Source organism: Meriones unguiculatus, chromosome 3 (genome assembly GCF_030254825.1).
Source record: "Meriones unguiculatus strain TT.TT164.6M chromosome 3, Bangor_MerUng_6.1, whole genome shotgun sequence".
In the NCBI taxonomy this organism is placed as follows: Eukaryota; Metazoa; Chordata; class Mammalia; order Rodentia; family Muridae; genus Meriones; species Meriones unguiculatus.
The window spans coordinates 115988155-116006100 of NC_083351.1; positions in this window are offsets into that span (position 1 = coordinate 115988155).

Sequence of the window (17946 nt, forward strand, 5' to 3'; positions counted from 1 at the left end):
TGTTGTTCTTATGCACAGAAGATATTATTTAAGAGGGATGATACAGTCACTCTTCATGCTCACAGAGGTCTTCCTCATTTGAGTGATTTTGTTTACTCTTGGCATTAAACTGCAGAGGGAAACTTGTTTTTAACATTGGTTCTCAGATATTTTACACCAGTGGTTCACAACATTCCTGATGCTGTGACCCCTTCCTCATGTGGGAATGTGACCACATTCCTCATGTGCTGACCCCCAACCATAAAATTATTTTCATTCCTTTTTCTGACCATAATTTTGCTACTGTTATGAACTGTAATCTAAATATATGGTAAGTCAGATATTTGATATGTAACCTCTGTGAAAGTACCATTCGAAGCCCAAAGCAGTCACAATCACAGGTTTAGAACCACTACTCAAAGCACAGTTGTTTAGAGTCCTTGCAGTTTTTTTTGTACTCATTGTCCTTTTCTTCATATTCTCACCAATAAAGAACAAGAAACTTTGGACAATAGAAACTCCCAGAAATATATGAGGGTTATCCTAGCTAAGCCTCCTAGTAATGGGGCATATGGACCCTGAACCAGCCACCTCCTATAACCAGGCATGACTTCCAGTGGAGGGATTGGGACACCATCAGAACCACAATACATTAGACCCACAATTTGTACTGCCTACAAGATGTGCAGAATTGACTGGAAAGTCCAAACAATGACCCAGCTTGAGACCCATGCTGTGAGAGGGAGCCCACCCCAACACTATCAATAATATTCTACTGTATTTGCAGATAGGAGTCTAGCATAACTGTTATAAGAGAAGATACACCCAGCAACTTATGGAAACTAATGCAGAGACCCAAAGCCAAATATTAAGTGGAGCTTGGGGAATCCTCTGGAACAAAGAGCGGATGGAAGAAGGAACAAGCCTGGTCAAGGACACTGCAAGAAACCTTCAGAATCAACTAACCTGGTCCCATCGGTGCTCATAGAGACTGAACTGCTAAGTAGAAAGCATGAATGGGATGAACCTTGGTCCTCTGCATGTATGTAACAGCCATGCAGCTGAGTCTGTTTGTGGGACTTCTATAACTGGAGCAGGGGCTGTCCCTGTCTACACTGTCTGCTCTTGGATACTTTCCCCTATCTGGGCTGCCTTGTCTAGTCTCAGGAAATAATGTACCTTACTGTAATTTGACAGGGTGGGATGGTGGTTTGTGAGAGACTGACAGGGAAGAGAGGAAGGATGAGAAACAGTGATCAGGATGTAAAATAAATAATTCAAGAAAGAACAAGTAAGTGGGCTTTGACCTTATTATTACTACTCAACAATGCTTTTCTCTTTTTCTCCTTCTTCTTGGTCTAATTCTTATTATTATTTATAATTTTTTCACTCTGTATCCCAGTTGTAGCCTCCTTCCTCATCTCCTCATCTCTTCCAGGTCCCACACTCCCTGCCTCTTCCTCTCCTATCCCTTTACCCTAGTCCACTGATAGGGAAATTCCTCCTCCCCTATTGTCTGACTCTAGCCTATAAAGTCCCTTCAGGACTGCCTGGATCCTCTTCCTTGGTGAGCTGGCTAAGTTGCCCCACCAGGGAGAAGTGATCAAGAAGCAGGCAACAGAATTTATGTCAGAGACTATCCTCCCCATACTAGGGAATCCACATGGAGACCAAGCTGTCTATGGGTTACAACTGAACAGGGGGTCTTGGTCCTCTCTATGCATGGTCTTTGGTTGATGCATCAATCTGTGCAGTTCCCTCTGAGCCCCGCAGCTTTTGGTTTTGTTGGTCTCCCTGTGTGGCTCCTGTTCCCTCCTGGTCCTTTTATATCTCCCACTTCCATAAGATCCCCTCCTATCTCCTGCTTCAAATAAATATAATGAACATATTGGTTATATCATCTTTTTTGCTGAATTACATACACATGAAAAGTAATACATAATACAAAAAAATTCTTTGAGATTCTTCTTAGTAACATGGTAGCTACCTTTAAGTTATTTGTGTGTGGTGAAATTTATGGAGAATGAGAGTTCTGAAGTGCCAAATATCTATGCTTTTCTAATCATTTATTATGGATAACTGATATTTTTGATTTCTCATTATACACTGGAGAGAATGGGTCTGACATATTCCTTTATTGTCTATCAAGCTAACTCAAAGCTTATTGTATTTCATTTACCTCTCCACCGTTTTGTTTATTAGTTGTACATGTTTTGTGGTAAATGGTCCCTATTATAGCTCAGAGGAACTTTCCTGATGAGTACAATCTGTTATCCTCAAAGAGCTTATCAGGCTTGCTCAGAAAGAGAACGGATCACTAGGGAAACAGCAATTACTTTAAGTCCTTATGAGTCGTAGTTTCAGATTTATTCAAATCACTTTTCCTATAGATGACTAAGTCAATGCAATTCAGCCACATTTTATGCAAAAGGACATAACTTTCATTTCTAGATGAGATTGAGAGAATGTCTATTTTAAATACTCAAAGTAGGCACAAGAGGATTGAAAATATTGAATATTGTTCTTCAAGTACGTTTATTCTACCTAGAACAATGGTATGTCATGAGGCTTATCCTTTGTTCTAGTCAGTTAAGGAACAAGAATAATTGCAGTTTGGAAAACGTCAATAAATTTGCTAGGATCATAATTTTAGAAAATAATTCTACTAATTTTAAGTGTTTAACATTATATTAGTTATTGAAATAGCACATGTTAGTGTCACAAAAAAAACACTATTGAAATACTGAAATGGCAAATTGTGGGGCAAAGTTTGAGTATAATTTAATTTCTTTAGTTGACCTGCCAGGGATTTAGTAAGTGAAACTATGATGTTAACAGCGAACGTGTCCAGTATTGTTAAGTATATTGTCACCTGTGTTCCCTGATCTTCGCAGTGCTTCACTCACACTAGATTCTCAAATTCATCAAAGACAAAATCACATTGAAATACTATGCCCATGTGAGAGGGTACAGTGTCTTTTTTAAATTATTGTTATTATTGTTTGATTGTAACCAGACACTCTGATCATTGGACACATAACTACAATGCTTATAAATAGCATCAGGAGAGCAAACCTAGCCATCTACTAAAGCTTTTAGAAAAACTGATATACATTTAACACTTCTACATATTCATAATTGATAGTATATCTCAATCCATTTTATATTATGTAACTATCAAATCAACATTCTCATCATATTACTATACCATGTATTCTGAGAATACCTTCTTCTGTATTTTAGTAAAAAGGTTTTTATAATATATAAGAATTCTAATCACTTCTCTTTGTGACACCACTTCAGAGCTTATTTCTTCTGACTGTCCTTAGGAGTTTTTGGTGGAAGCTTCTCCACTTTCATTCTTCAATTGCCACAGTCCACAGCTCCTTCTATTCTTGTTCTATATTTAGACTAACTTATTTCGGCATCAAATTACATGGGTGTAAAGATGTAGCATTTAGTTATATTTTAATATCTGGAATATTTCACCTAGATACTTTCACATGAATAAACAGATGTATATAATATTTGCTTTAGCATCTTGTTAATTGTTGAACTACATGTCTTAGCTATTATGAGTATCTCAGTAATACCAAAATGTACAAATAATCATATAGAAATGAAAAAAAATACATGAGTAGATAATGCTGAAAAGAACAAATTCAAAATGTCTGCAAAATGCTGAAAAACAAGCTCAAAATTATTAATCACCAGAGAAGAGCATACCAAAATCAATACCAAAAAGTTGGTAGGTAACCTCACGACCATTTAGGAGGGTTTTTCTTAGAATGACAAAAGAATAGTTATAGGGTAAAAACACAGACAGAAAGAATGCTTGCACACTCTTTTTAAAATATATATTAATTTATTTATTTTACATCCCAAGAATGGCCTCTCCCTCCTCTCCAACCTTCCTCACTTTTCCTCCTTTCCCCTTTCCCTCTCTCTAAACCCCAGAAAAGGGGAGGACTCTTTCCCTTGTATTAGCTTTCCTCTGCATATCAAATCACATAAGGACTGAGTATATTGTATTCCCTGAGGCCAAGCAAGGTAACACTGCCAGAGGGAAGTGATCCAGAAGAGGCAACAGAATCCATGTTAGAAAAAGTGCCCCTTCCACTTGCCAGGCTCCCCATATGAAGACCAGGTTGCTCATCAGCTACATGTGTGCACTGTTGAAGTGGACATGCCATAATATAGACATGGAGAAATCTGTGAATATTCCATGGAAAACGAAGCAGATAATAAGCAGATATACCTGTGCAAATGTGCTGAAAAATGATTTTAGGCCCAAATTGAGACCCACCTACTATGGGAGAAAGCCAGCCCCTGTCACTATTAATGATACTCTGCTATGCTTGCAGACAATTGCCTAGCATAACTGTCTTCTGAGAGTTTTCATGATCAGTTGATGGAAACAGGTGTAGAGACCCACATCCAAAGAATAGGCAGAGCTTGGGGAGTTTTGTGGAAGAGTGGGAGGAAGAATAGAGGGAACTGGAGGAGTCAGAGACACCTCAAGAAGACCTATGAAGTAAATTAACTTGGGCAACGGCTACTCGCAGAGATTTAGCCGCCAACCAAAGAGCAAGCATGGGATGGACTTAGATCTCTACACATTTGTAGCAGAAGTGCAGCTTTGTCAACATATGATTCACTTAAGAGTGGGAGTAGGGACTGTGCCTGTCTCTGTTGCTTGCCTCTGGATCCCTGTTCCCTAGACTGGGTGTCTTGTCATAACTTAGTGGGAGAGGACTTGCTAAGTCTTGTTGCAACTTGAGGTGCCAGGGTGACTTATTGCTCCTTTGGGACCTTTCTTTCTTTGAGAAGGAGAGGAGGAACTGAGGGGAGGGGTGCGTGAGGGCTGGGCTGGGAAGCAAAGAGAAGAGGGGATGGGATAAGGCTATAAAGTGATTAATCAATTAATTTTAATAAGTGATGATTTTCACCAATAAATTTATCTTTTCTATGAAATGCCTGTTAGACAAGGACATTTGTTCAACCATATATATATGTATATATTTGTTCAACCATATATATATATATATATATATATATATATATATATAGCAGCTTTGTTTGTAATAGCCGGAACCTGGAAACAACCCAGATGTCCCTCAATGGAGGAATGGATACAGAAAATGTGGTACATTTACACAATGAAATAGTGTTCAGCAATTAAAAACAAAGAAATCATGCAGGTGGGATCTAGAAAAGATCCCCCTGAGTGAGGTATCCCAGAAGCAGAAAGACAGGCACAGTCTATACTCACTTATAAGATAGGACAAACATACTAAAATCTGTACACCTAAAGAAACTAAACAAGAAGAAGTTCTGGGGTAAGATGATCAATCCTCATTTAGAGAGACAAATGGGATGGACACTGGAAGTAGGAGAAAACAAGAAACAGGATAGGAGCCTACTATAGAGGGCTTCTGAAGTAATTTACTTATCAGTGTATCAAGGCAAAGCTGAGACTTATAACCAAACGTTGGGCAGAAAACATGGAATTATATGAAAGAAGAGGGAGTTTATAAGACCTGGAGAGGACAAGAGCTCCACAAGGAGCAAATATATCTGGGCACAGGGGTCTTTTCTGAGACTGTTTCTCCAATCAAGAACCATGCATGGATATAACCTAGAACCCCTGCTCAGATGTAACCCATAGCAGCTCAGTATCCAAGTCGATTTCCCTAGTAAGGGGAACAGGTACTGTCTCTGACATGAACTCAGTGGCTGGCTTTTTAACTCCCCCTTCCCCGAGGGAGTAGCAGCCTTGCTAGGCCACAGAGGAGCACATTGCAGCCAGTCCTGATGAGACCAGATTAACTAGGGTCAGATGGAAGGGGAGGAGGTCCTCCCCTATCAGTAGACTTAGAGAGGGGCAGGGAGGAGATGAAGGAGAGAGGGTGGGATTGGGATGGAAAGAGGGAGGGGGCTACAGCTGGGATACAAAGTAAATAACCTGTAATTAATATAAAAATTATTTAAAAAATGCCTATTAGAAGCTGCTCACATGATTAAAATGTGAACTTTAAACTATCTATCTATCACCTATCTACATTCCATTCAATCATCTACATAGCCATTTATATAAAAATACTTAAGTTAAGTTTTCTTTACATAGAAATATAGCACTTGCTATAAGTAAGCATCAACCATTGCATTTGAATTTTACTAGCACTACTTCTAATCCTGTGTCTCATGAATACATTACATTTATATCTATTAGTCTCATAAACAATTGCAGAACTAAAAATTTCTTCCTTTCTTTATGTATTTTTTTTTCATAAAAATACAATAAAGTTGGGCATTTGAAATATTTAAAAAAAGGAAATGTTCAACAATGCAACCTAAATGAGAAAGGCAAGATAAACTAGTGGAGAACATCCAGTTTTCTTACTGTATAATTGTTGCCTTGCTACTCATACACTATCAGAATATATTGTAAGAATGACAATGAATTCTTAGAAGACACGTGGACACCTTCACATGAGCAAACCATCTTAAACTTTTGACTTCTTGGCTTTTAGTATATTACAATTTAATTTATTCTTGAGGTTGATTTTCGTATATATGGATTTTATTTTAAGATAAGTTCTTACAAACTCTGTGCTTTTGCTTATGAGGTAGGGTAAGGGGAGTAGGATAACATTATTATTTTTCCTTTTTCTTCAGAACAGACTATCATATCAACATGAAAATATAGAGCCCCTAAGGGATTTTAGTATCTCTTTTAGCTCCAGGCCTTTCTTTTTGATAGCTTACTTTTACTGGAATTTTCTTTTGGTCTTTTCATAGAAATTTGTAGAAGCAGCTTTTCTATCAAATGTAAGCAGAATGTACAGATTATGTAATATTCACCATTGTGCTCCCATGGAAAAAACGCAAATTCTTCACAACATATGGAGGAATTTATCAAAAGAAAGTTCTTCAAATTAAATACACATTTATTTTACTTATATTGATTTATAGCTAGTCTTCTGTTGCGTATTGATACACATATTTATTTGAAAGTTGAAGATGAATAAAGTAGGGAAAATAGATACATCTTAAAGATGCTGAAAATAGAGGAAATAATAATTAATTTGTAATATATAAGCTAAGAGCAAGTACTTTACATTTATTAGTTCCATCTGAAATAACAGATTTTTAAACATACCTTTTTAGATATTCTAAGCACTCTTACATTTAACAAAGATTAGCATTTAAATAACTCTTAACATTGTTTCTAAATTATTTGTTATTCAGTGAACAAAACTAATGGTTATTGCATTGAAGTTTTAATGAGTAAAGGTTGAGAATATTTAATATAATTCCATGATAATAAGTATGAGAGTGGATTCATAATGAAAAATGCAGAATTTGCTCTTTCATTATCGCTGGAAGGTTAAGGAATTAATTTTACAGACCATGAAATGGAAATAGCTTCCCCACTATTTTATTAACTAATACTTAGACCTGCCTAATCAATTCGTGTATTCAGATCACATGTTTTTAGTGGCATTGCATCAGCATTCCCATCAGTTTAGTAAGTTAATATAATTCAATAAACAACAGCCTAGTAAAAAATAGATCATATTACATGATATTATTATATTATTCTTGATCATATTATTTCTTGGTAAAACACCATCGTTCATTAAAGAAATAACATCAACATTTTAGAGACTGAAACAAGTGTAATTAGTATCCTACATTTTGTTTTTTTCTAGTTAGCATGATACTATGCCGCCATAAGTAGAATAAATAATTACCATCAGGGTAGCTCAGTGATAGAAGTTTCACTAGTGTTGTGATATAAGGTCCCAGGTTTAATCTCTAGCCAAGCACCATTAAAAATAAACAGGACAAGAGCTCTACAAGGAGAGCAACAGAACCAAAACATCTGGGGACTGGGGTCTTTTCTGAGACTGATACTCCAACCAAGAACCATTCATGAAGATAACCTAGAACCCCTGCATAGATGTAGTCTATGGCAGTTCAGTATCCAAGTGGGTTCCATAGTAATGGGAACAGGGGCTGTCTCTAACATGAACTGATTGGCCTGCTCTTTAATCACCTCCCCCTGAGGGGCGAGCAGCCTTTCCAGGCTACAGAGGAAGAAAATGCAGCCACTCCTGATGAGACCTGATAGACTAGGATCAGAAGGAAGGGGAGGAAGACCTCCCTTATCAGTGGATTTGGGGAGGGGCATGAGTGGAGAAGGGGGAGGGAAGGTAAGATTGGTAGGGGAGGAGGGAGAGAGCTACAGGGGGGATACAAAGTGAATAAACTGTAATTAATAAAAACATTAAAAAAACCAAACAAGTAAAACAAAATATGTTCAACAGGAGCTAAAGAACCTTTTATGATTAATTGATTGATTGACTGATTGATTGATTGATTGATTGATGAGAGGTACGTGTGTATCAAGGCCACATGAGCAGGACCCAGAGCACAATTTGCTAGAGCAGCTTCCTCTCTTTATTTCGTATGTGTCTTGTATTAATTCAGAATCTCAGGCTTTTTGGCAGGTGTCTTTACCTATTATACCAACTTTGTAATCCTAAAAGTTGGGGGATTATGGGCTGGAGAGGTGGCTTAGAGGCTAAGAGCACTGGCTGCTCTTCCAGAGGTCTGGAGTTCAATTCCCAACACCCACATAGTGGTTCATAACTATCTATAGTGACGTCTTGTGCCCTTTTCTGACTTGCATGCAGACAGAACACTGTATAGACAATAAATAAATCTTTAAATAAAATGGGGAATTATTAACATTATAGTCAACCTGTTTTTATAAATGATCCTTCCCATTAATAATGATTTAAGATTAAAAGTTTGTTTTTTTCTCTATATATTAAAATTTGAAGGTACTAATCCAGTAAAAAAAAAAAAAATTGGCCTGTTCTTTGATCACCTACCCCTGAGGGGGAAGCAGTTTACCAGGCCACAGAGGAAGACAATGCAGCCAGTCCTGATGAGACCTAACAGATTAGGATCAGAAGGAAGGAAAAGAAGACCTCCCTTGACAGTGGACTTGGGGAGGGGCATCCATGGAGAAGGGAGAGGAAGGAAGGGTTTGGGAGGGGAGGAGGGAGGGTGCTACAGGGGTATACAAAGTAAATAAAGTGTAATTAATAAAAAAAATACAAAAAATATGGGTATCTCTACATTTGGAAATGCTGCATTAAAGGGGGTGTGAATAGACTTACACCTATTTGAGCCATGCTATACTGTTTGTATACATGCAACATACGTGCATTGTAAAGAACTGACCCAGTGTCTAAAAGTTATTTCCATTTTGACCAACTATTGGTTATTTTGTTCAGTCTGCATGTTACTTGTATTTGTATTTTCAGAGGTGATCATTTGATGTATAAATAAAATCAAAATTGTGCTCTTTCTTTCTCAGAGAAGACCTTTCCTCTCACTCTCAGCATTCCTTAGTTGCCTGAAGCCTGAAGAATTTTGCTGTTGCTGGTGCTGGTGGTGGTGTTGGTGGTGGTAGTGGTGGTGTTTGTGCGTGTGTGTGTTTAGGGTTAAGGCTTCATGGTCTTTCCCCATTTCAGTTTGGCATGTTGATTATTGGTTTCTTTACTTTGCTTTTGATTAGGAAGTCATGTTGATGAAATTCTTTGGGTGTAGCTTTGGAAATATCAAGGATAATCTATATCTAGTAATATGTATATACATGTACATGTATATATATATATTTATATATGAATAAATAATTAATGAAAAGGGAGCATGAATTTGAAGGAGATCAAGGAGAGGTATATGGGACAGTTTGGAAGGAGGAAAGAAAAAGTGAAATGATATATTTCTAATCTTAAATATAAAAGAAATTTTAAAAAAGTAATTCTGTGGCTGAGGAGATAGCTTAATAGTTGTGGTGGTTTTAATTAGAATGGCCAGCATAGTTTCATTTATATGAATGTTTGATTGTTAGGTAGTGGTACTACTTGACAGGGATTAGGAGGCGTGGCCTTGTTTGAGTAGGTGTAGCCTTATTGAAGGAAGTGTGGAGGGGGTGGGGGAGTGGGATAGGGGTGGGGCAGTCTTTGTGGTTTCAAATGCTTAAGCCAGGAATTGTCTCTCTCTTTTTCTCCATCCTAAGCATTCAGATGCAGAACTCTCAGCCACTTCTCCAGAACTATGTCTGCCTCTGTACCATCATTCTTCCCACCATGACAATATTGTGCTAAACCTCTGATATTGCAAGCAAGCACCAATTAAAGTTTTATTTAAATGAGTTGCATTGGTCATGGTGTCTCTTCACAGCCACAGAACACTGACTAAGACAGTGTTCAAGAGTGCTTGTTGATTTTGCAGAGGACCAGAGTTTATTCACAACACACACAAAAGCATAATGCAGCTACTGTAAACAAACATACACACACAGAGACATAGAGAGATAGCAAGAGAGAGAAAGAGAGAAAGACAGGTGGAGGGAACTCAAGTACAGAGACACATACATATAATTAAAATATTACAATATTGAGAACAGTTTTTCTGGTGTAATCAGTATGCAGAATTTGTGTAGAGCCTGCACAATATATTCCTGGAGATCCCTGATTTGGGCTTATTTTATTGTACTTTGAAAAGTAGGAAGGAAAAAGGAAATAAACAAAAAGACATGACATTTTATTCAGTATATAGAGAAAAGGGTGATATATGGAATTATTTTTGCATATTTTCCATTCTCTGCTTTCTTGTATTATCTATTTCCTAAATTTGTATTATCTAATATCAAGTAACTTTCTTTTTGATGAATAGAACTGGTGATGAGTGTGATAGTCTATGTGACATACCAATAGATATTTTCAAACTAGAATTACCTTTTGGCTCTAGCTTCATTTCTTTTAACCACACATCATCTCATATTTAGTCTTCCATTATTCCAAAACAATACACATGAATTCAATATAGGTGGTTCTACTTCTGACATGCAGTCTCTGATGTGTTGTTATAGTTCTTTCTCTGCCATAGCACTTGAAAAACTTCAGGCCAGGTTTTACACTCTAATTTTAATATAAATTAATACTAATTTTAATATAAATTTATTTATATTGTTTGTCTTAACAATATAAATAATTTTCTTCCTTATTTTTAGAAGACATAGTATGCTTTTTCCTCTTTTAAAATTTAAAATAGGTACTTTATTCACACAAGACAGCCCCATCACAGTTTCCCCTCCTACACCACTCTTCCTAGCTCCCCACACATCGCCTCTCCCCCAGAACCACCCCTACTCATTTCCTTTTAGAAGCAGAACAGGCCTCCAAAAGACAACAACAAAAAATCATGTATATGTAAGATACACTAACACAAGACAAAGCAAAAGTCCTTATTATCTTTTAAGAAAACACAATCTGGCTTTTTTTTTTTTTTAATACTTATTATGTATACAGTGTTCTGCCTTCACGCCAGCAGAGGGCACCAGATCTGTGAACCACCATGTGGTTGCTGGGGATTGAACTCAGGATCTTTGGAAGAGCAACTGGTGCTCTTAAGAGGTGCCCTTAAGCTCTGAGCCATCTCTCCAGCCCATGCACAGATGTAGCCCATGGCAGTTCAGTATCCAAGTGGGTTCCATTGTGATAGGAACAGGGACTGTCTCTGACATGAACTGATTGGCCTGCTCTTCAATTAAGTCTCCCTGAGAGGGAAGCAGCATTACCAGGCCACAGAAGAAGGCAATGCAGCCACTCCTGATGAGACCTAATTGACTAGGGTCAGAAGGAAGGAAAAGAAGACCTCCCCTATCAGTGGATTTGGGGAGGGGCATGAATGCAGAGGATGGAGGAAGGGAGGGATTGGGACGGGAGAAGGGAGGGAACCACAGGAGGGATACAAAGGGAATAAAGTGTAATTAATAAAGAAAAAAATGTAAAAAAAATTAAATAGGGAGGTAGACAGGAAATACAAAGTGAATAAATTGTAATTAATAAAAATTTAAAAAAAGAAAAAAAGAAAGAAAACACAGACATTATGTCTCTGCATAACCCCATGCACTGTCCTAAGGCAGAAATAATGATTTACAAATTTCCATATAAATTTCCCTATCATAGAATAGTTCTTACATTTAAGAGTGATAATCACCAAGTTATATATTTACTTCATTTTATGCATTTTTTTCAGTGCTTGTGCTTAGTATCATGTCATACTTAATATAATTAATGAAATATTCATTAAATTATTTTATGTTATAAGTGATATATATGTATTGTGATATTTATGTAATATATTTTGTTAGTCCAACTAGACAATATATTTATTTGCTCATGTTTTTCTTCATTGATAAACTTACTTACTTTACATCCCAATTAGAACTTCTGTCCTCTACTCTTCCTCCCAGTCCCTCCTTCTCACTTTCCCCCTATGCACCCTCCCTTTCTTCTCAGAGAAGAGATACCCATGGATATCACCCTGCCTTGATGTATCAAGCTGTTGTAGAACTGGGCACATCTTCTGTTGGGGCCAGCATGGCCATCCAGTTAGCGGGAAGGGATCCAAAGGCAGACAACAAAGCCAGAGACATGTCGTCCCTGTTCCTGCCGTTAGAGGTCCCACAAGTAGACCACGATGTACATCTATTACATGTGTGCAGGGAGTCTAGATACATCCCATGTATGCTTTCTGGTTGGTAGTTTGATCTCTGAGATCACTACGGGCCCAGGTTTGTTGATTCTGTAGTTTTCTTGTGGGGTCCTTGACCTCTCTGGCTCTTCCTTCTTTAAGATTCTCCGAACTCCACCTGATGTTTGACAGTGTGTCTTGCACCTAATGTTTGGCAGTGTGTCTTGCATCAGTTTCCATCAGCTGCTAGGTGAAGGCACTCACATGACAGTTATTCTAGCCTCCTGTATGAAAGCATTGCAGAATATTATTAAAAGTGTTAGGGATGGTCTCTGTCTTGTGGCATGGGACTCAAGATGTACCAGCCATTGGTTGGCTAGTCTCTCTCTCTTTCAGCTACCTCTATCTGTGAACCTCTTCAGAAAAAATTGTGAGTTGAAGGTTTGGGGCTGAGTTGGTATCGTTGTCCTTCCATTGGAAGTCTTGCCTGGTTAGAGGAGATGACTGTTTCATGCTCCATATCTTTATTTGTAGGTGTTTTAGCTCAACCTCATAGATTCCTGGGTCTTCCATTGTCCTAGTTTTCTAGCTTGCCTAAAGGATAACTCCCCTCCCCTACCACATACTGATTCCAGTTTTCTATCCAGTCATCCTCCACACATTTGATCTCTCCTGTTCCCCTTCCCAACCTCTCCCCCGTCCAGTTTCCTCCCTCCATCCACCCTAGATGTATATTTTATTTCTTATTTTCAATGATATTCAAGCTTTCCTGCTTTGGTCCTCTTTGTTACTTAGCGTCATAAGGTCTATGAATTGTATTATAGTTATCCTCTATTTTATGGCTAAAATACACTTAAAAGTTAGTATATAGCATGTGTGTCTTTCTAGGTCTGTGCTACCCCATTCAGGATATTTTCTAGATCTATCCATTTATCTGAAAATTTCATGATGTACTATAGTACTCCATTAACATATTTCCTTTACCATTCTTCACTTGAGGGACTTCTAGGTTGTTTAGAATATCTAGCTTCTGGATATTATGAACAAAACTGTTATGAACATAGTTGAGCAGTATCCTTATGGATGGTGGGGCATATTTTGGGAATATGCCCAAGGAGTGGTATAGCTGGGTCTTGAGGTATAACTATTTCCAATTTTCTGAGAAACCACCAGATTGGTTTTCAAAGTGGCTGTACAAGTTTCCCCTCCCACCAGCATTGGGGAATGCTCCTCTTGATCCACATCCTTGCCAGCATGAATTGTCACTTGAGTTTCGATCTTAGTCATGCTGATACCTGTAGGATGGAATCTTAGTGTCATTTTGATTTGCATTTCCCTGATGACTAAGAATGTTAAACATTTAAGTGCTTCTTGGCCATTAGAGATTCCTCTGTCAAGAATCCTTTGTTTACATCTGTGCCTCACCTTTTTTATTGGGTGGTTTGGGTTTTTGCTGTCTAATATCTTTAGTTTTTTACATATTTTGGATATCAGCCCTCTATCAGATGTAGGGATGGTGAAGATATTTTTCTATTCTCTAGGCTGTAATTTTGCCATTTTGTTGGAGTATTTTTGCCTTACAGAAGCTTTTCAGTTTCATGAGGTTCTCTTTATTATTTACCTTAGTTACTGAGTTGTCTCCTGTACCAATGTTTTCAAGGCTCTTTTCCACCTTTTCTTCCATCGGATTTAGTGTATCCAGTTTTTTTTTTAATTTTTATTTTATTTTTATTAATTATAGTTTATTCACTTTGTATCCTATCTGTAGCCCTCTCCCTCAGCCCCTCCCAATCCAGTTTTATGTTGAGGTGTTTGACACACTTGAGTTTCAGTTTTGTACAAAGCAATAGATAGAATAATTTTGTGTTCTTCTACATGCAGACATCCAGTTAGACCAGCATCATTTGTTAAAGATACTTTCTTTTATCCCCTGTATGGTTTTGGGTTCTTTGAAAAAATAAAATGTCCATAGGTACGTGAGTTTATTTCTTGGTCTGTGATTTGATTTCATCAATCAATCTGTTTGTTTTTATGCCAATACCATGTAGGGTTTTTTTGTTTGTTTGTTTGTTTTGTTTTATGTTACTAATGCTCTGTAATACAGCATGAGATCATAGATACTGATTCCTCCAGAAGTTCTTTTATTATATAGGATGTTTTTTTATCCTGTTTGTTTTGTTTTGTGTTTATTTTCCCATATGAACTTGAGAATTGTTCTTTCAAGGTCTGTAAAGAATTGTGTTGGAATTTTGATGCTACTTGCATTGAATTTGTACATTGCTTTTGGTAAGATGACACATTTTGTTGTTTTATTACTGATCCAAGATCATGAAGATTTTAAGTGGCTGGATACAAAATTAACTCAAAACAAAACAAAACAAACAAGCAAACCCCAACCTACAGTAGCCTTCCTTTATACAAACGTTAAACAGGCTGAAGAAGAAATTAAGAAAATAACACCTTTCACAATAGCCACAAGAAAACATAAAATATTTTGTTGTAACTCTAAGTAAGCAACGGAAGGACCTGTATGACAAGAACTTCAAATCTTTGAAGAAAAAAATTGAAGAAGATAGCAGAAGTGGGAAAAGGTTCATTGTTTTTCATCCAAAAGTCCATGAACAATGCAGCTTCAGAAATTTATTCTTAGATGGCTGGCAAGTTGGGAGCCTTGTAAAAGAGAGAGGTTACCCAGGATGACAGGGATACAAACAGGTAGATATGGCCTGTATTACACATTAATGTCTACCATCCCATGTTAAGTAATCAGGGTACAGTGATGGAGACCTGGGTTTCATTCTAAGAATAGCGTTCCTAACAAACTAATTGACCACGGCCTCTTAAAATTAGCATTGTTGGGCTTGGAAGTAAGGTGATAAGTGCTGTGCTGTATAAGCAAGACATTCACTGGAATATACATTACCGACTTATCCTTCACCATGTATTTCCAGAAACTGGTGTATCAGTGCAAATACTTAGCAAATATTCTGGTTTGAAGGTTCCTATTTACTCCTTCTCTTTGAACTCCTATCATTTGGTAAGACTTTTCTTCAGGACATGCTACATATCTCTTCTCACCTCAGAGTCTAAGCCCAAGACAGACCAAAGGAAGGATAACAACAGAATCCAACTTGGTAAACCAATGAGTTTTTATGAGAAGGAAGGTTTAGTTACAAGTGCATTGACAGCACAAACAGCTATGTGGCCAAAGCCTATCTGAGCATCAGTGACAGCTCACAGAGCTAGAAACATGGAGTACACTGCAATCCTGAAGAGCACAATTGGTTAGAGTGTCCTTTGCAAGTGCTTGGTCTAAATCTTTTCCAAGTGTTTTGTTGGATTGTGTTTCTCCTAGGCAATCGGTACGGTCCTCTTTGCAGCATGCTTGTGTGAGAATGACTCATAGCAGCTTTATTGATTACTGTACAATGGAGGTGGCCTCATAAATATGACAAATTTCATGGACTTTCTGAAGGTATTTTAAGTTTATTGTCTTCCTGCTTAAAAATCTTCCCTAAGGATGGAATGTTCGAATCATTTTTCTGCAGTTTTGCAATATAAATTTATTTTTATAATTTACTCACTTTATAGCCCAATTGTGGCCCCTCCCTCTTCCCCTCCTGGTCCCATCTTCCTTCCCTCTTCTCACCTGCCCCTCTCTCCTTGTCCACAGAAAGGAGGAACGCTCTCTGACATGGACCCTGTTGCAGCCCTTTGATATTTCCCTCTGGTGGGACTGCCTTGCCAGGCTATAGAGAAAGAGGATTCAAGCCATCCTGATGAGACTAGATAGACTAAGGTAAGATGGTGGAGGAGAATGTTTGAGTCTTTGAGGAAATTGTTATATAATCCTACACTTGTGATCAAAAAGGTCAGAAATTATCAACATCCCTTTTGTTATTTCAGGCAAATTAAATCATACAATCCACAGTGGCAAACTTCTCCTGGATTTCTCTTCAACTAGAATAAAATATATGGCCTTTCCATCTGATTGGCTCAATTAATTCTTTAAAAATGTATAATTATATAATTATAAAACATGTAAAAGTCAAAGGCTTTACCATTTGTTAATCTCTGTATTCTTTATTTCTATATATTTTACTATATATATGTATCACCTATCATTCAAATTAATTCTTTAATCTTAAGAAGTGTATTTTAAAGATTTACTGATAGAATTTTTCTTTTACTATTTATTAGACCTGACTAAATTTAAGTGAGAAATAAGAAAAGACTGCCTTCATTAAATTCCATCACCATTTCCTACCATCTCTGTGTCTTAGTTAAGGAACTGAGGTTCACAGTAGCTAAAACATGGATTATTTGTGCCTTTTAGTGTGCTTTTGTTTTCATGTAGCTGTTCATCACACATATTCATACAATATGAACTAATATTTTACTTTCCTATTTTTCTCTTTCTAATTATATATATTCATATTTAAAATATAAATATGTGCATATATGTATATATTAGACATGAATATTCTTGTGAGAGTACACAGTGCAGAAGTCAGCTCTAATAAGAATTACAGAGGGCTGGAGAGCTGGCTCAGAGGTTAGGAGCACTGGCTGCTCTTCCAGAGGTCCTGAGTTCAATTCCCAGAAGACGTGGTGCCTCATAACCATCTATAATGAGATCTGGTGCTCTCTTCTGCTGTGCAGATCTACATGAAGGTGGAACTTTGGGTACATAATAAATAAATTAAAAAAAATGAATTACAGAAAAAAGTAATAAACCATTGTTAGAAAAACTTTCAGTAATGTCTGATTTTTTGAGAGAGGAGAAGAAAATTATATTACCTTATCTGAGGATTAATAGTCCCATGGCAGAAAATGAAAAAGACTGAGGTAATTTTTATGAGTCTATCTAGTTCTCTTGGGGTATTTTTGGGCTGAGAAAATCGAAATTTCATAGTCTTTATAAATGTCCCACTTGCTCAAGAAGCAAAATTATTATTCGGCATTCATTCAGAGTTGTTCACTCTCCACTCAGATTGGATGATTAGAGTGTCCCATCCCTGTACATACACTTGGCATTCATTTCTCACTCTGGCTTCGTTATTGACCTGAACTGTGTGGTAGCTCTAAATATAATTGCTGCTTTTACACTCTTATGCCTCTGAGCTACCCAAAAGCAGCTGCAATGCTAATAGGTATTTCTTTGTCTGCAGCATGATGTGGGGTCTAGTAAGTGGATGCATTTGGTAAGAAGCCACTCTTACTCATATTTAGTCTCTTATTGTCATCTGGGTTTGAGTAAGATTAAATGAAAAAAAAAATTGTGAATGTTCCTCAATTGTTTAGGTGTAGAAAGAACAGCCTGTAATCACTGGCTCAAAGCTGAGCCCTTATCTGATACATTTGGTTAGTTCATACTGTCCTGTAAGCTTCTCTGTTTCCATTCCT